The sequence below is a fragment of the Hemicordylus capensis genome, chromosome 4, assembly GCF_027244095.1.
Source record: "Hemicordylus capensis ecotype Gifberg chromosome 4, rHemCap1.1.pri, whole genome shotgun sequence".
Taxonomy (NCBI): domain Eukaryota; kingdom Metazoa; phylum Chordata; class Lepidosauria; order Squamata; family Cordylidae; genus Hemicordylus; species Hemicordylus capensis.
In genome coordinates, this window is record NC_069660.1 from 145343747 (window position 1) to 145359882 (window position 16136).

Below are 16136 nucleotides of genomic sequence, written 5' to 3' on the forward strand. Positions count from 1 at the left end.
TTTCTATGACCCTCTTTAGGGGATGGTAAGGAGTAATAGAGTTCCAAATGTTTCTGATCCACTTGGCAGAGCCAGTGGGTGATCACCCAATCAGGCTTGTGGAAAGAATGCTAGTGTCTGACCTCCCATCTGAGCTTGGAGCTTACTAGGTGGACAGTAGACCTGCTGCAGTTATCAAAGTTAACAATGCTATCTCAATAAGGTTGCAGCCCTTTCACCCACAAGTCATTTTCTAAGTTGTTATTGCCTTGTGTCTTCAGTGGTGTCGGGGCAATGAACACTCCTACTGTGCTGAGATCTCTAGCCCTATTCAAATGTTACATTGTACATCCATGCAGGTGTCTGTACACATGTACATATTTTTGTATGAATGGCCATATATTATTAATTATTATTATTATTATTATTACTACTACTACATTTATATCCCGCTCTTCCTCCAAGGAGCCCAGAGTGGTGTACTACATACTTAAGTTTCTCTTTCACAACAGCCCTGTGAAATAGGCTAGGCTGCGAGAGAAGTGACTGGCCCAGAGTCACCCAGCTAGTATCATAGCTGAATGGGGATTTGAACTTGGGTCTCCCCAGTCCTAGTCCAGCACTCTAACCACTACACCATGCTGGCTTAAATATATATGACCATATATGCATTCATTTTAAAACCGAACCTGGCCACAAGCCCTCTAAAATACAGGGTACAGATAGAACTATACTGCGGTACGTGTGCTGAACATAAAGTGTGAATAAATGCACATGTAAAATCATCTGCATGTGCATACATTGTATGCAGATTTTACATGCATTGAACATAATGAATCTGTACGCATGACCAGGGGAAATCAGGTTAAGGGAGCCTAGCCCGATTTCCCCTGGTCGTCTGCTGCCACGGAAGCTGTGTGGCCCCCAGCAGCAAACAAGCAAAACCACCCCTCCCCTTAACAAGGTTGGCAGAGCAAGTGCTCTGCTAACCCCATTTGGTGGATCGTGTGCTGGCGTGGCTCCATGCCATGGCAACACATGAGGAAACCACCACCAGGAGGCCTGCAAGCAGCCTCCCAGGTTTGCACAGGGCATACTGGGACTTCCAGGGGCTGTGTGGCCCCTGATCCCCACCTTCCCTGCCAGCTCTGTGATGTAGTTGGCAATCGTGTGGGCAGCCAATCTGGCTGCCCAGAGAGGAGGCAGTGAAAGTCTGCGGGGAGGTAAGTACTTTCAGGCTTCCTCCCTGAAGATGGTGGGAGTCTCCTGCAGCGATCATGAGGATCACTTCAATGTGTGAATAGGCTACCATTGACAAAGAAAGGGAATCCTGAGTTCTTACTTGTGAATGCTTTGCGATTTTATATTTCAAGCCAATCCTAAGGACATACCCCCATTCAGTATGTACACTTACTTGTGTATTTTGTTTATCATAACTTGGGGAATTATTCAGTAATCCCAAAAGCCTTTGGTTTAACATGAGAGTTCAGATGCTTTACATTTTCACTCATGCTCTAAAAAGAATGGAAATTGCAAGTTAAAGTTCCCATCTTAAATTCTGCACCATATAATCTGTAAAGACTTTGTACAGTCTGGTATATGGCTTTACAAATGAGGCTCCATGCACTCATACTTTGCCTTGGTCTTTCAGCTGGACATTGGGTTGGGGAGGGATGCATCCAGACAGACATTGAACAGGTGAAGTTTCCCTAAGCACTTCCTAGAGATGCCCATGATGAATTTCTGCTTAGTACATCTCTGATCAAAGCAAAGTGTGGTTGCATGGATCCTCATTTCTAAAGCTATCAATCATTTGTAGCAGACTATACAAAGTCTTTGCAGCTTATTTGGCACAAAAGTTAAGATGGGCAGCTTAATTGGCAATTTCCATTCTTTTTAGAGCACGAGTGAAAATGCAAAACATCTTAACTCTCATCTTAAACTGAAGGATTTTGGATTACTGAATTTCCAGGTGTCTTTAAAAGGAAAATCTGATTAAACACTGAGGTTATCATCATGGCAGGGAAGCAGAATGGTGGGAGGGCAGTGAGGAAGGCTGCAGAAGTCCACCTTCCCCACAGATGATTGCTGAGGACTATTTGGGCACTCATATCACACACCCAAACAATCTGCCACTGCCCCAGGGAGTGTGGAGATGCGGGAACTGGGATGCATTGTCCCGGCCCTCAGAAATCCCACAATGCACCACACAAGTGTGCAGTGCATTGTGCAAATCCCCCCAGTGACAGATTGTCATAAATCTGTTAGCTTGGCTAATTCAACAGGACTTACAACCCCGTTCAGCACTCCCCCTGTGACATAACAGAAAGCAGCAGCGAAACTGCAAGAAGGAAAAGAAAAGGCTCACAAAGAAAATAGTAAATGAATTAAGTCCCCTGAACTGAACTAGGTACCCCCCTCTAACAATAACTGAGTAATAAGTGAAAAGAAAACACAAAGCAAGGAATGAAACGAGCGAAGGACACCAGAACAAGGAATTAACAGAACAAAGCAGGAAAGCATAAACAAGGCAAACTGGAACTCGGAAAAAGTTTGGAATTCAAATAGCACACTGTCTGCGGCCAGCGAAAGTTGTAAACAGCATCTGAGCAACTGAGAGACTGCTAAATATATACGGCTCAAGAGAACCAGCAGCCAATCAGGCTTCCCTGAGTCAGCACTTCGGCTTCCTCTCTTGTGATCTCCCGCGCTTGTGTGACTCCCACTGAGCTTGCCTCTTGAGACTCCTCAAGACAGGTAAAATCCCAGGCTCCTCCCCATCAGAAATCATGTCTGGCAGCTGTTGCGAATTCTCAGCTCCAGAGTCTGGTCTCCCTGCCAAATCCTGTTACTGTGCCTCTGAGCCATCGCTAGCAGGCGAATCCTCCTGTTCCTGCTCAGACTCTTCTGAGTCAGAAGTCTGAGCCATGACACAGATAGGCACCCATAAGTGTTTCAGCACCAACTAAAAGCAGCCGGTGCTGACACACGATCAAGTATACTTGGCTAAGGGAATGCTCGCTCTCTTAACCCCATTTAAGATGTGGGATCCCTAGGTGGGTTTGCTGCAGAGGTGCTGCCAGGAGCCGGTTTGCTCCTGCGAGTTGTCATGGGCAGCCCTAGCCCAGTCCTGACTGCTTGTGAGAACAGCCTCACTATGAGGAAGGGCTTACCCAAACCACAAGGTAGATCCTAACGTTGAACACCGAAAGCACCTTCAACACCGAAACCTTCAACACCCCCACCACCTGAAAAAAAACAATTAAATGAAATTAGTGGTTTAACTAATAGTGACAGTGTGATTCCCACCTCATGATTATTCAGTAGTGAATAAGGATACAACAAGAAGCAGGTGATTTGTGTTCACTTTAAACCTGTACTTAATTTTTTTTCTTAAAAAAACAACCCCAAACACACCTACGGACACACTGCAGCCATTCACACACACACACACACACACACACACACACACACACACACACACACACTGCAGCCATTCTCTCTCTCTCACTCACACACACACACAGACACTGCAGCCATTCACACGTGCATGTGCACACACACACACAGACACACACACACGTGCTGATAGCCAGGCAGCTTGGACAAATGGTTTTGATTTTATAAGCAATAGAATGTTTTGGGCTTATAATGGCGGAATGTTGGAACTACCCTGTGTCTTAACTATATTGGCATGACTGTGCCAGTATAAATTGTAAAGTAAGAGTTAAGTGAGGAAACCTGAAGGCAACCTCAGATGCCTCTGGCAAAGTCACCAACAAGGCTTAAAGACAAATAGCCCTCTTCTGTTCTCTAGCAACTGTGATTCAAAGGCATCACAGTGCCATTCTTTACACCATACTGACCAGACAAGCAGAGCCTTTGTTGGGCTCTGCAAACCCTGCTCCCAGATGAGCACCACAGTGACAAGCTTTGATCAGAGAAGTCCCTGAAAATTGGCAGTAGATTCCCACAATGCACCACATGGTCAGGAGGTGGGAAACCCCATGACATCAGCAGCAGTGCTCTGCTTGACCACAAGGAGGCAGGAGGTGGGCCCAGCCCTATTCAATCCATTGTTAGCATGGGGCCATAGAGTGTGCTGTGCAGAGCAACCCATTCACAGCTAGCAGCCCCTCGAGTCACAGTGCTCTCTCACAAACATGGCTTCTAGGACCTGAAAAACACCAGGAAAAGTGGACACACAATTGACAAACCTAGATATTGGGGCCACTGCTCTTCACTAACCTGAGTTAAGAGCAAGGGTTAGAAGCAGGGTCATCCAGATTTGGACTACTGGGACTTGGGGCATTTGCCCTGGTTTACATGTGCATGCAGCCCTGGGTTAGAGGCAGATAACCCAAATTTAGTTGCTCATGTGAAGAGGCTTAATGTATGCTGCCCTTCTTCCAAGGAGCTCAGGGTGGTGTTCATGACTAGTTATCTGTATTACCTGTATTATTTTTAAAAAGACTTTACACAGTACTTCATCATTGACATTGATACTCAGCAACTTTTCCTTATTTGGTCATGAAAAGTAAGTTAATTATCTCTTTTTTCTTAGGAAAACCCTGAACTGGGACTTCAGAACATCATATTAACATTTAATACATATTTTTCCTTAAGGTCCCATCTAATTAAAATGGCCTCCGTCTGTTAGTCCAGTGTGAACCATTCAGACCATAAAACTGGAAAAAGACAAGAAGGAAAATAGAAACACCTTGAAGTGGAAGAATAAACCTCTCCCTTTACCAAATTACATGCATTAAACCCCTCCATTAGGGAATCCATAGGGCTCAACTTAAAGGTGTGCTAGAGTTGATAAGAGGCATTAAAGGACAAGCATATATTTTCTTCTCTGTGGTCTTTTCTCTGATTACAGCACAGCATTAGTATCCATATTAGTGTATGAAATACGCATATCTTTAATAGTTAATCTGATGGTACTTGAGTCTGGGAGAAAAGGAATGTGCTGATTATTTGCTGAAAGACTACTATCATTCATATGTATATCCAGAATGCACAACAAAGCATGCAACTGCAATATTCGATTGGAGATTATTTTCATTATACATGGAGGTTAGGGACACAAATAGGCTGTGCTCAGGAGCAGCCAAGCCGAGGCTTAAGCAGCCAATCCTGGGCTTAGCTGCCTGTGAGAACTGCTGGGATCCCTGTGGATCACGGCGATGTTGCGGCGCTAAACCCAGTGCCCAGCTGTTAGCCAAAGTTAAGGGTGAAAACGCACCCTTTACCTGGCTTCCAGGATCATGAATGGCAGTTTGCGTTGACACAGAGGCAAGCACCTAGAGTGCCCATCCCCTAGGGGAATTGTGGGATTCTCAGAGGCCAGGACAACAAGTTCCGGCCTCTGCTCACCCATGTCGCTGGGAGCACCATGGATAGTCATCTGTGCAGCTAGCGGCAGCACTGGTCATGTGGGTGCTTGGCTTGCGTGCCACAGGGGCTTAGAACGGTCATCTGGGGGAAGGTAGTTTTGAGCCCTGCCTCCCCCCACCCCCGACTGCATGTGCGTAAGGTTGTGTGAATAGCCCCAAAGAATGACCTCAAAGGCAACTACAGTAATACCTCCCCTCCAAATATACAGACACACAAACAATGTGACTTCTGTAAGTGTATTGTTTTGCTAGTTAATGGGGCGATTCCCACAATTGCCCTGGGCAGGCGGGGAGGGTTTGGAGGGAAGGCTGATTTTACTTACCTTCCCCACACACGACCAAGCAGGCTGGCTTTGGCACACCTCCTGTGCACACACCCGGGCAGCCCAGCTCCGTGCAGTTCCATGAAGAATAGAGCAGGGCAGAGGAACCTGGGGCCAGAATTTGTTGATCCTGCCTCCAGGCATCTCTCAATGCAATGTGAGGCATGCAAATTGCATTGGGGATTTCCCCGCTTTGACAGGCACTCTAGGCACCCATCTCTGCGATTTCCGGTAGCCAGGTTAAGGGTGCAAGAACACTCTTAACCTCAGCTGAAAGCTGGGGTTATTAAGGGGGTTAGGCGGGAGGGGAGAGGAAGGATCTGCAAGGATCCCACGGCTTCTCACAACCAGCCTAACCCTGCCTGGGCTGCCTAACACAAGCAGGGTTAGGCTGGTGGTGAGCAAAGCCTCATTGTATTAATTGTTTTGAATCCTTGTAGGTTGCCTTGAGCATTCTTAGGAAAGGGAAAGTGAGGTATACGTTTATGACATTTAATAAACAACATGCACAGGGCCTCCATCTCTGCAGCAGCAAGCAGACATGCTAGGAATAATGGGAAATCTAGTTCCCATTTTCCCCTGCAAGCCTGGATGTTGCAGTGAGCATAGCTTTACTCAGACATACAGGCATCTCTATACATGTACTGGTTTTTGTGTGTGTGATCATTTTTAAAATGATCCTGGGTACATGCACCCACAACTGCAGGGTGCAGATAAGAAATATATATACGTTGAACAGAATTAGGCTATTCTCATGCACATTGGAAACTGGGCTAAGGAAGCGCAGCCCCGTTTCCAGTGCACGTGTGAACCGTGTGAACCCACGTGTGAACCCACGTGGCTCCTGGCATCAAGTCCGCTTAATCCCCCCGCCCTTAAATGAGATTAGTGGAGCGAGCACTCTGCTAGCCCTGTTGTTTTGATCATGTGCCATAGTGGTGTGGCTTTTCACCGTGGCGACTCATGAGGAGAACCCTGACTGGGAGGCTACAACAAGCCTCCCCACACTTGGGGGGGGGTTCCCCAGAATGCCCCACGCACTCATGCAGGGCATTCTGGGACTCTCGGGGGCTGGGGAGGCCCCTGATCCCCGCCACCTTGCCCAGTTCCATGAGAGAGCCGATGATTGTGTGGGTGATCCACCCACCCAGGGCAAGCTCCCTGCTCATCTGTCAAGTCTGCTCTCCCCGCAGAACCCTCTTAGGCTCTCCACACAGCTCGTGTGGAGAGCCTTAATGTGTGAATACTTGTATGTGTGTATACTATACATAGATTGTATATATGTTATTGACCAGCAAAACTATGTTTGTATGAACAGGGCTCATGTGTTGTCCTTGGAACACTGGCTGCCTTACCCCTGGGGGCTGTCTACCTCACCTTCCCTTTCCAGCTGGGGGCTCCTGCCACCTCACACATGCTCATCTCACACTTTGCCTGCCTGCCTGCCTGCCTCCCCCCCCCCCCGTGTGCCTAAGCCTGCCCGCTGCCACTTTCCAGTCCTTTTTTGCCTTATCAAATGTGTATTATGTCATCAGAAGCCTAGTTTCAAAGGTTATGGTGAGAAACATTATGCTTAGTCTAACTGAGGATACTACTCCTAAACTGTACTAAAAAGAAAAACATCAAGGAAACAACAGAACAGGTGAATGTGAAAAAACAACAAAAGATCGCCATTCAAATTAGAGGTGTGCACAAATGGTTCAATAGCGAACCAGTCCACCACAAATTGGGCCGCTCCATTGGTTCAGTTGTGAGTTGGACCCACCCACCCCACTCCATCCCCTGGCACCACATGCCCTCATTGGCTGCCCTAAATTAAGTTTTATCCTCACCTCAGCATTTTGCCCAAAGTGGGAGTAACTAGATTACTATGTGGGCAGACTCATCCAATGATTATGGTAAAGATAGTGATGGGTGGACTCACCTAAATCTACTCTTCACTATCTATAGTGGAATAGCCAGTTTGATATGTGACAATCTTTCTACATTGTCAAATGTAGAAAATCTCTCTGGGAGAAGAGATGTCTACCATTTTGCATAGTTACATATTGAGTTTACCATAACTGTTTGACAAGCCTGTGAGTGCAAGTGCAGAGTTATTTAGTTCAATTCATTCCAAACAAAACACTTGGAGCCCATTGGTTCAGGGAAATCTGAGACACATAATGGGGTCTGTATATATTTCCTAAGAAAAAGTGAATAACTATAATCTGGATATGAACACAGCAGAGTGAAAGAAGCCACATATTAGCGGAGGTTGTTTGGGTTTTTCTTTCCTTTTCATTATTTGCCTAGCTGTAGCCCTGGGCACGGCAATTAACATCTTTGCCTGTCAATTTATATAACTATAAAAGAAGGATAATGCTTTCCCACCTCATCACAAGGATGTTATAAAAACTAATTAGTTAATGCTTGTAAAATGTTTTGAAACTGTAAAGAGGTATGTAAGTACTAAGTACTATCATTATTATATCTTAATAGAATTGTATGCCTGCACAGGCATAAACTCACTTAGAGGAACCCATTAATTTTCAAAATGCAGGGTATTTTGCATTTGGATCACTCTTTCCTGGGTGATTATTATTACCAATAAGTTGTCTCCACTTAGGCAGGGACTGAGGCACCTACTTTGTGTAGATTGTACTAGGGAATATGAACTGTAATGTGGAATCTATCACCTTCAAAAGGACTCTAAAAAACTCAACACTGGGTCACACACACACTAAACTAGTTAAACATCCACACACACACACACCCCAGGCATGTGAGTGATTTCCTTGGTATACAGGTTGAGTATCCCTTATCCAGAAATCCGAAATCCAGAATGCTCCAAAATCCGGACACCACGCCGTAACAAAAACAAAAAACAAAACCACCAGCAGCTTTAACCTCTCACTGAGCGGAGCTCTGCTGGAGGTGCGCTTACGCTTTTTCTCTGGACCCACCTGGTCCTTTAAATGCTTTGTCTTCTCCGCTGCTTTTTGGGGCAGTAGAGCGGCCATGATGGGGGCCGCCATGGGAGCAAAAGCTACCGCTGATTCAGACACCTTAGGGAGAGTCACAGCTGTGGTCTCAGTGAGCGAGGGAACCGTCGCGACCTCCGAGAGTGCCCCCTCCGACAGGGAGCCTCTCAAGGCATCTCCCAATTGAGAAATCTCCATGTGTTTTAAAGGCACAAATAACCAAAAGGCAAGGAAAACTGAAAAAACTAACTGAAAGCCAACCAAACCTAAAGGAATGAGCAACGCCAAAGGAAAAAGAGAGGAACACAGCGACTCCCTTCCCCCCTGCCTCACACAGTAGAAAGGAAGGATAAGAATAAGGATGGCCAGAGAAGGATAAACAGATGTAAAAGGGTAAAAGCCCTAAGGCCCAGAAGTCAGAAATCTCTAAAGAGAGCTAGCAGCTCAAAAAGTACCCCCTCCTCCACTCCCTGCTCAGTTTGGCGCCTGCTCTGTCCCATGCCCAAGATAACTCATTATGCAAATATTCCAAAATCTGGAAAAAAAATCAAAAATCCAGAACACTTCTGGTTCCAAGCAGTTCGAATATAATATAAAGCTGCTTGGGCCTCACTCACCCAAAACTCTCAGACCAAACCACAAAAGATAAAAACATGCCATTTTCACTGGTAGATTCCAGAGCTTCTCCAGAGTAATTAAAAAATCCCAAACCCTGGAAAAATTCATTATTTTCCTGTAACATGCAAAAAACCCACAAACCCTCTCCTATTGGAAGGCAAGGGGAATGAGACGGCATAGAATTAGGTTAGAGTCACATGATCATGGCGGTTCCAGGGGGCAGCAAGGGTGGAAGGAAAAATGTTTAAAATGGCAGACAACACAGGCAATGGCACTCAGGATCCTGTTGGAAGCCCAGGAGGCCAACAGGATCCCATGGGGAGGCTGCCCCACCACTCAACTGCCCTCTGCGGATGTGCCATAGCCATCTGAGTAATCAGCATGGCAATGACTGTTGTGCTGACCACCCAAATAACTTCCACACATGCATGGAGGCCAGCTGGTTGGTGGTGGGGGCAGGGGGGATCCCCATAGCTTCTCATTGGCCTCTTAGGCTTCCTCCAAGATGGTGAATGGCAACTATGCAAAGTTTGTCATTCTACATAGGTATTTTTCCTTGCCCTCACCACCCACCCACCTCTGGAACCACTGGAACCAGTGTGTAAAGCTTGCAAAGAGCAAGCCACTTTACTTGTATTTTTATAAAGCAGTTTACCCTGAATACTTTTTTTAAAAGTCAGTTTGTTGACTCCTACCCGTCCCTTGCCCCAAACAAATAATTTGAAATTGAAGTGAGTCTTCAGTTTGTTCAAAGACACTCCTGTCTTCATAGAAAATATAGAAAAAGTAGAAGGTTTAAAACACCACAGCCATTTTACCTGGAGCGAGGGAGGTCTGGGGGGAAGGCAGGATCATTTCTAGCTCCTCACAGACAACCACTGCTCCTGGCCTGCTCACTGTGCCGTACTCATACTCGAGTGCCACTGAGGTGAGTGAAGTGGCAAGAGAACGGCGAGGAGAAGGACACCCAGCTGCCAGGAAGCCCACAATGCATTGCACACAGGGTTGCCGGCCCAAACAGGGTTGCCAGCAGCCTGTGTTACCACACAACTGGGCAGTGGGGTAGGAGGGTATGTGTCCCCTCCTACCTCACTTTTAGCCCAGGTAAAAACCCTGGGCTACCTAAGGGTGGAGTGCTGGAATTAGGAATGATCTCACCAGTTCGGACAAACAGGTCTTCCCAGTTAGGGCTGCGCTACCCAGGTAGACCTGGTTGTGTGAATGACTTGTAGATCTGTAATATGGCTTTTACTTGTTGAACAAATGAAGGCTGAGTTACAGAATCAGATCATAAAGCTCACAGTTGCCTACACATTGTAGTAAGAGATTTTCAGGGGTCTTTTCCAATCCTACCTGGAAATGCTAGAATTTGAACATGGGGGCTTCCACACGCAATTGGGTGCTCTACTACTGATGGCTACAGTCTCTGTCCTTAACTCTTGTTATGGATCAAGCTCTTGAAACATGTGCAGTCTGTAAAAGATATAGAAGAGTAGCAACCCTACCTGTCACAGAAACATTATTCCCTCTGAGTATATGCATGCTCTTCCTTCACATTGTTTTGCATATTTCCATAATTGTTTTTGGTTTTACTGAAATGAAAGCTGAGATTTTTTTCAGCACATGCATTTGGGATGTGGAACCAGATGTTACAGATTATGGTAGAAGACAACTAGCTCTGGATATGGCTTTGTTGGCAGTAGTTCTAAGCAATAAGGAAGATTTCTGACTCGATAGTTGCACAGCACAGTACTGTTTATTTAACTAGTACTGAGAAGCAACATGAGTTGCTGAAGCATCTTCCTACTGAAGGCTCTTGGAAAAAAAGCTGTGAACAAGACTTGGCTTGAGAAAGTGACAGAAGATAACATTTTGGGCACAAATCCACATCTTTGTATTGCAGCCATGCATTCAAGTTACAATTGGCATATTCAATTTGATTTTTAGTGCTTTTCTTCTGAAAGCATGTGTTATAAAAATTGGAAACCAATTTACTGAAGCCAAATGCTTTCAGTTACAGTACATAATAATGCACTTGGCAATCTCAGGTCAAGTAATTAGTAATATATAACTCTAGTAGCAGGGATAAAAAGATGCATCAAACTAATAGGAGTTGGTTACATACATCTGATTTTAAAATGGTTCATTTAGTGAGCATCTTACTAAAATCCTGAAACAGTTGTAATCTGTACAAGGGCATCAAACCATGGAATGGCATCAGGGGTCAGATTTAACTGAGATCTCTATTTCACCAGCACAGTCAGGCTTCAAGTGTAATAAGGAGCATTTCATAGAACATAGTACAGCAGAGACTGTCTAGCTGAACCAAAAACTAAAGGAGGCACCAATAGGACAATATGATTAATCCTTTCTGGATGGGAGATCAATAAACAGGGGGTATTGTTACGGTCCAGGCCTGATTTATATACTAAATATGCTCATTAGCTAGCATACAAAATTATGTACAAAATCATAGTGTCACCAAGTGACCAAGTTCTTTTATATGGTGACCATGTAGGATCTGGGCGCATGGAAGAAAGGAGATCAAATCAATCCTCAAAGATTAAATGGGCTTTATTGAGTATAAAAGAATAACATCAATCAAACTGAGCAGAAAGCAGGACACTCTATCAATATTTTACTAACAGCATTTAAACAGAACATCCTAGCCAGCACCAATATTCAACGTGTTCCTAACTAACATATGTGTGTGCATTAAATCTTCCTAGAGCCTAATACAATTCAGATATAGATGGAAAAAGGGGTGTGTGAGGAAAGCTGAAGGCTGGCATGGGTTTTTTTTTGGGGGGGGAGATCAGGAATTAGTAGAGGAAAAGGGGAGGGAAGGAGAAGGAGGGGAAAAGATGGAGGGACCCAAGGCTTGTAAGGAGCAGCATATTACCAGGATCAGAGACTTGAGAGTGGTGGATCTCTTCAGCTGAAGGAGCGAGGCGCTTGGCTGGAGACAGGAGCGTTTGCAGTTGCTCAGATCACGACTGAGAGCTAGAGCACCATGGCTGGGGAAGTCTTGACTTCTCACTGCGCAGTAGAAGTCACAGACAGCTCCTGTCCATGGACAGAGTTCCTGCTGTTGCCCTGCGGCTTAGCAGCAAACTCTGGGATCTTTGTGAGCAGCTCTTACTGTAGGCAAAAGATTGCCCATAGGCACAAGACTGCTGACTCTCTGTCCAGTAGCCTCATTCTTTATAGTGTATTTTTCCTTTGATCTCTCATAGAGTCTATTCAAATCTCATCTTTTCCTGGGTCCCAAAAGGTGACAACTTGCTGCTACCTTCTGGACAATGTCTTTTAATTATTCAGGATATTGGCCAGTCCAGAGAGAGATCTGAATCTCATCTTCTGTAAACTGTGTGCTTAGGAAGGGAGGGGGGAACATTGCCCAAAGCAAATCTGCATCTTTGAGCTACAAATGGCATCTTCCCAAAAGGTGTTAAAAGTCAGGAGTTAGTGAGAGAATTAGTTCTATTTGTGTGAGACAGCAATTACATTATTTCTTGTGTACCTCTATCTAGTGTGTAATTATAACAAGGGAATATTTAAAGTAACGTAGAAAGGGGTACATGTGTGAGACGAGTTACTCAATACATTTGACTAAAGCGGAAGCATCCTGTAAAGTCTACAGGTGTTTGCTTTGTATGCATTTACCTATGTTGAATCTCTATAGAGAGCAATTGAGTTAATCGTTGACAAGGATTAGCGCTGACTTTTTGCAACAGGAGGGGGGAGATCAGCCCCTGGCCTTTTCCACAGACATTATCTGGTAGTGAGTCACATTTTAGCATTTGGATATAGCATTCAGCATTCAGGCCTGGCTTTTGTACTCCCTTGAGTAGCCATTTCACAATACAATGCTGGATTGCCTCCTCCTTCAAAGAGCAGTTGACCTGGGTATCAGTTTACCTTGAGTCCAGGCATTTAATTGAACTCTTAATATAAAATGAAATCAGACACAGGCCTCAATTCCACATACTTCTGAGTTGGTACCTTTGGTTCTGATATGTTGAGGTGGACCGTCCTCAACAGTATTCCAAAATGCTGGCAATCATTTGCAATCTTTTTAAAGCTGCTAATAAGAAAACTACTTAGGAACGATACAGAGTGTTCAGAAAGGTTTATTAGTTGAGAAAAGTTATTTAAACCAGGGCAGAATAAAATGGTTGCTTTACTGAACACATCTATCCATTGCCTTTGATTCTCTACAGCCCACCATAATTGCAAATAAGTAAGGAGGCATGACCATTTGATCTTCCTTCCACATATGCAAAAGGAATTGTTGCCAAGTTCCATACTTAGTAAAATAGTGAGGTAAATTCAGGTTTCCCCTTCCTTGAGACATCCAAAAAGACAGAGTTTTATACTGCACTCATAAGCAAATGTACTAAGATGGATATCCCATTGGCTGATATACCACACAGCAGAATGTCAGTGTTAGGGACCCACCAGGGTTGCTGTGCAAGATGAAAGGCAGCCCCATTGGTGTTGTGTGACTTGGAAACAATGGAAGCAAAGCTGTGCATCTGCTCAAAAGCTGCTTGAAGTTGTTTGCAGCTGCCCCAGTGGCGGCTCGTGACTCCTGGGACTGGGTGGGCACCAGGCAGGTGGGCAGAGCCAAAGTGGGTGGCACAGGGGTGGAGCAAAAAAACAAAACAAAACAACACTAACTGCTGTGGGCATATAGGAAGTAAAAGGTAAAGTTGTGCCATCGGGTCGGTGTCGACTCCTGGCAACCACAGAGCCATGTGGTTTTCTTTGATAGAATACAGGAGGGGATTACCATTGCCTCCTCCCAAGCAGTCTGAGATGATGCCTTTCAGCATCTTCCTATATCACTGCTGCCTGATATAGGTGTCTGGGAAACATAGCAGTGGAGATTCGAACCAGCAACCTCTTGCTCCCTGGGCAAGTTACTTCCCCACTGTGCCATTAGGTGCCTATGTCATTCCAAGGAACATACCTGTAAAAGCCTCTGTACTCAAAGACACCCATTTTCAGACAGTTATAAAAACATGTCATGAGTACATGTTTTGGCATACTTTGAAAATGTTTTGTTGGTTTTTTAAAGGTTAAAAATTCTCTCTTTCTCTCTCTCACACACACAGGATAGGACTTCTCTCCCATGTGCAACACACACATGGTTCATGGGCGTTGGGTGGGGGGAGACAGCAACATGGTAGCTTGACCAAGGGGAACAAATCACACACACACACACACAACAAATAGCAAAGGGTTTACTTTCAAACAGCAAATGTTTTACTTCCCTTCTTGGTTGGAGGAAGACCCTCAGTCCAACAGCCAGCTACCTGGGCTCTGCAGTTCCATACAAATTCCAAGCGTGGGAGGAACACAAGACTCCAGGAGAACCAATCGGGCTGGGAGGAAAGTTAACCCTTTCTTGACTGTCTGCTCCTGCTGATCTCCAAGGCCTGCCTGGAGAGCTTCAGCAAGGCCTATGCATAGGCCTCTCTGGAAGCCTGGCCCACCTGCCATGTCTTACTATTTCAGAAATGCCTAACAGAGAGTTGTAAAATATATATATTGATCATTTCCCTCTCTTTTTACTTGTAACCCTGAATGCCTAGAAAACCATCTGACTGGCTCTGTAGCTTTGGTGTACTGTATTTAAAAATGCTAAAAACAAACAAAAAACCCCACCCAAACCCTCCACAAATCAAGTTGTCATTTCCACATAGTACTAGCATGAGGGGCTTATAATTATTTCTCACATTTGCAGCTTGCTCTTTCCAGTGGTGGGAGGAGCCATGCCTATTCTGCTGTCCTGCACAAAGAAATTGGTGGGTGCAGGGGTGGGGGAGGATGTGGCTTGGCAGGGCCCCAGAGTGCGTAACTAGGGAGGCGGGTGTAAAAAGCTACCCCTTCTGTTTTATAAATAAAACTGTCCAAATGATGATAGGAAATATCTGCAGACTGCAACTATGGGAAGATTAGATTCCCAATTTGTGAAATGATGGTTTTTAAATCATGGCAGACCTGGCAGGAAATTAGTAATTATTGCAAGTTAATGATAATAAAAGTGCAAATAAAGCATGCATTTAGCAGCGGTGGCCCTTTCATGTGGTAGGGCAAAGTGATCACTTCAGGTATAGACCTGAGGAGAGGGGCAGGGGGCTACCTACACGTTTTGTTTTGTGTCAATTAGTTCCTCAAAGGTGCCCAAACACACACAATCTGACTATTACATAACCTTAACTCACATAATCTGAGGCTCAATAAACAAAATAAATGGTCTCTCAGCAAGCTCTGTGTTGTGGGAAAAACCTCTAGGATCTAGCCTTCCTGTTTGATTCAGCCACTGGCTTTCATCCTCCTATCGTGGATAGGGAATGGGGCGTCTTGCCAGAACCAAAGAGGATTAGGTTCAATTCTCGCCGATATACTTGCTGTCTAACTGAATGGAGTCAAACAACAAGGGTGCGTTGCTCAAAAAAAGAGCTTTTATTTCATGTCATGAAAGGCACGAGTATCATCAGAGAGCATCTGGCTGATACTGCATAGGGATGTGCAAAAAATTTCGGGCACAGAACGATCTGTGCCCGAAACGAAAAATTTTGGGTGATTCGGGGCTGAACCGAATCACCCCCGATGTCCCCCAAATTTTTTTGGGCACGAGCCGAATCACCCAAATTTCGGGCACAAAAAATTCGGGTGATTCGGTTCATGGTTGATTTTTGGCGATTTTTTAAAGTTTTAGTGACTTTGGGGCAGTTCGGGGGCATAGCATGGGATCTGGGCAAAAGGAGTGGGGTGGGGTGGTAGTGCATAATGGGTGCAGACTACCAGCCCAATTTCAGGGGGATTGGGCAAAGGGCTGATTT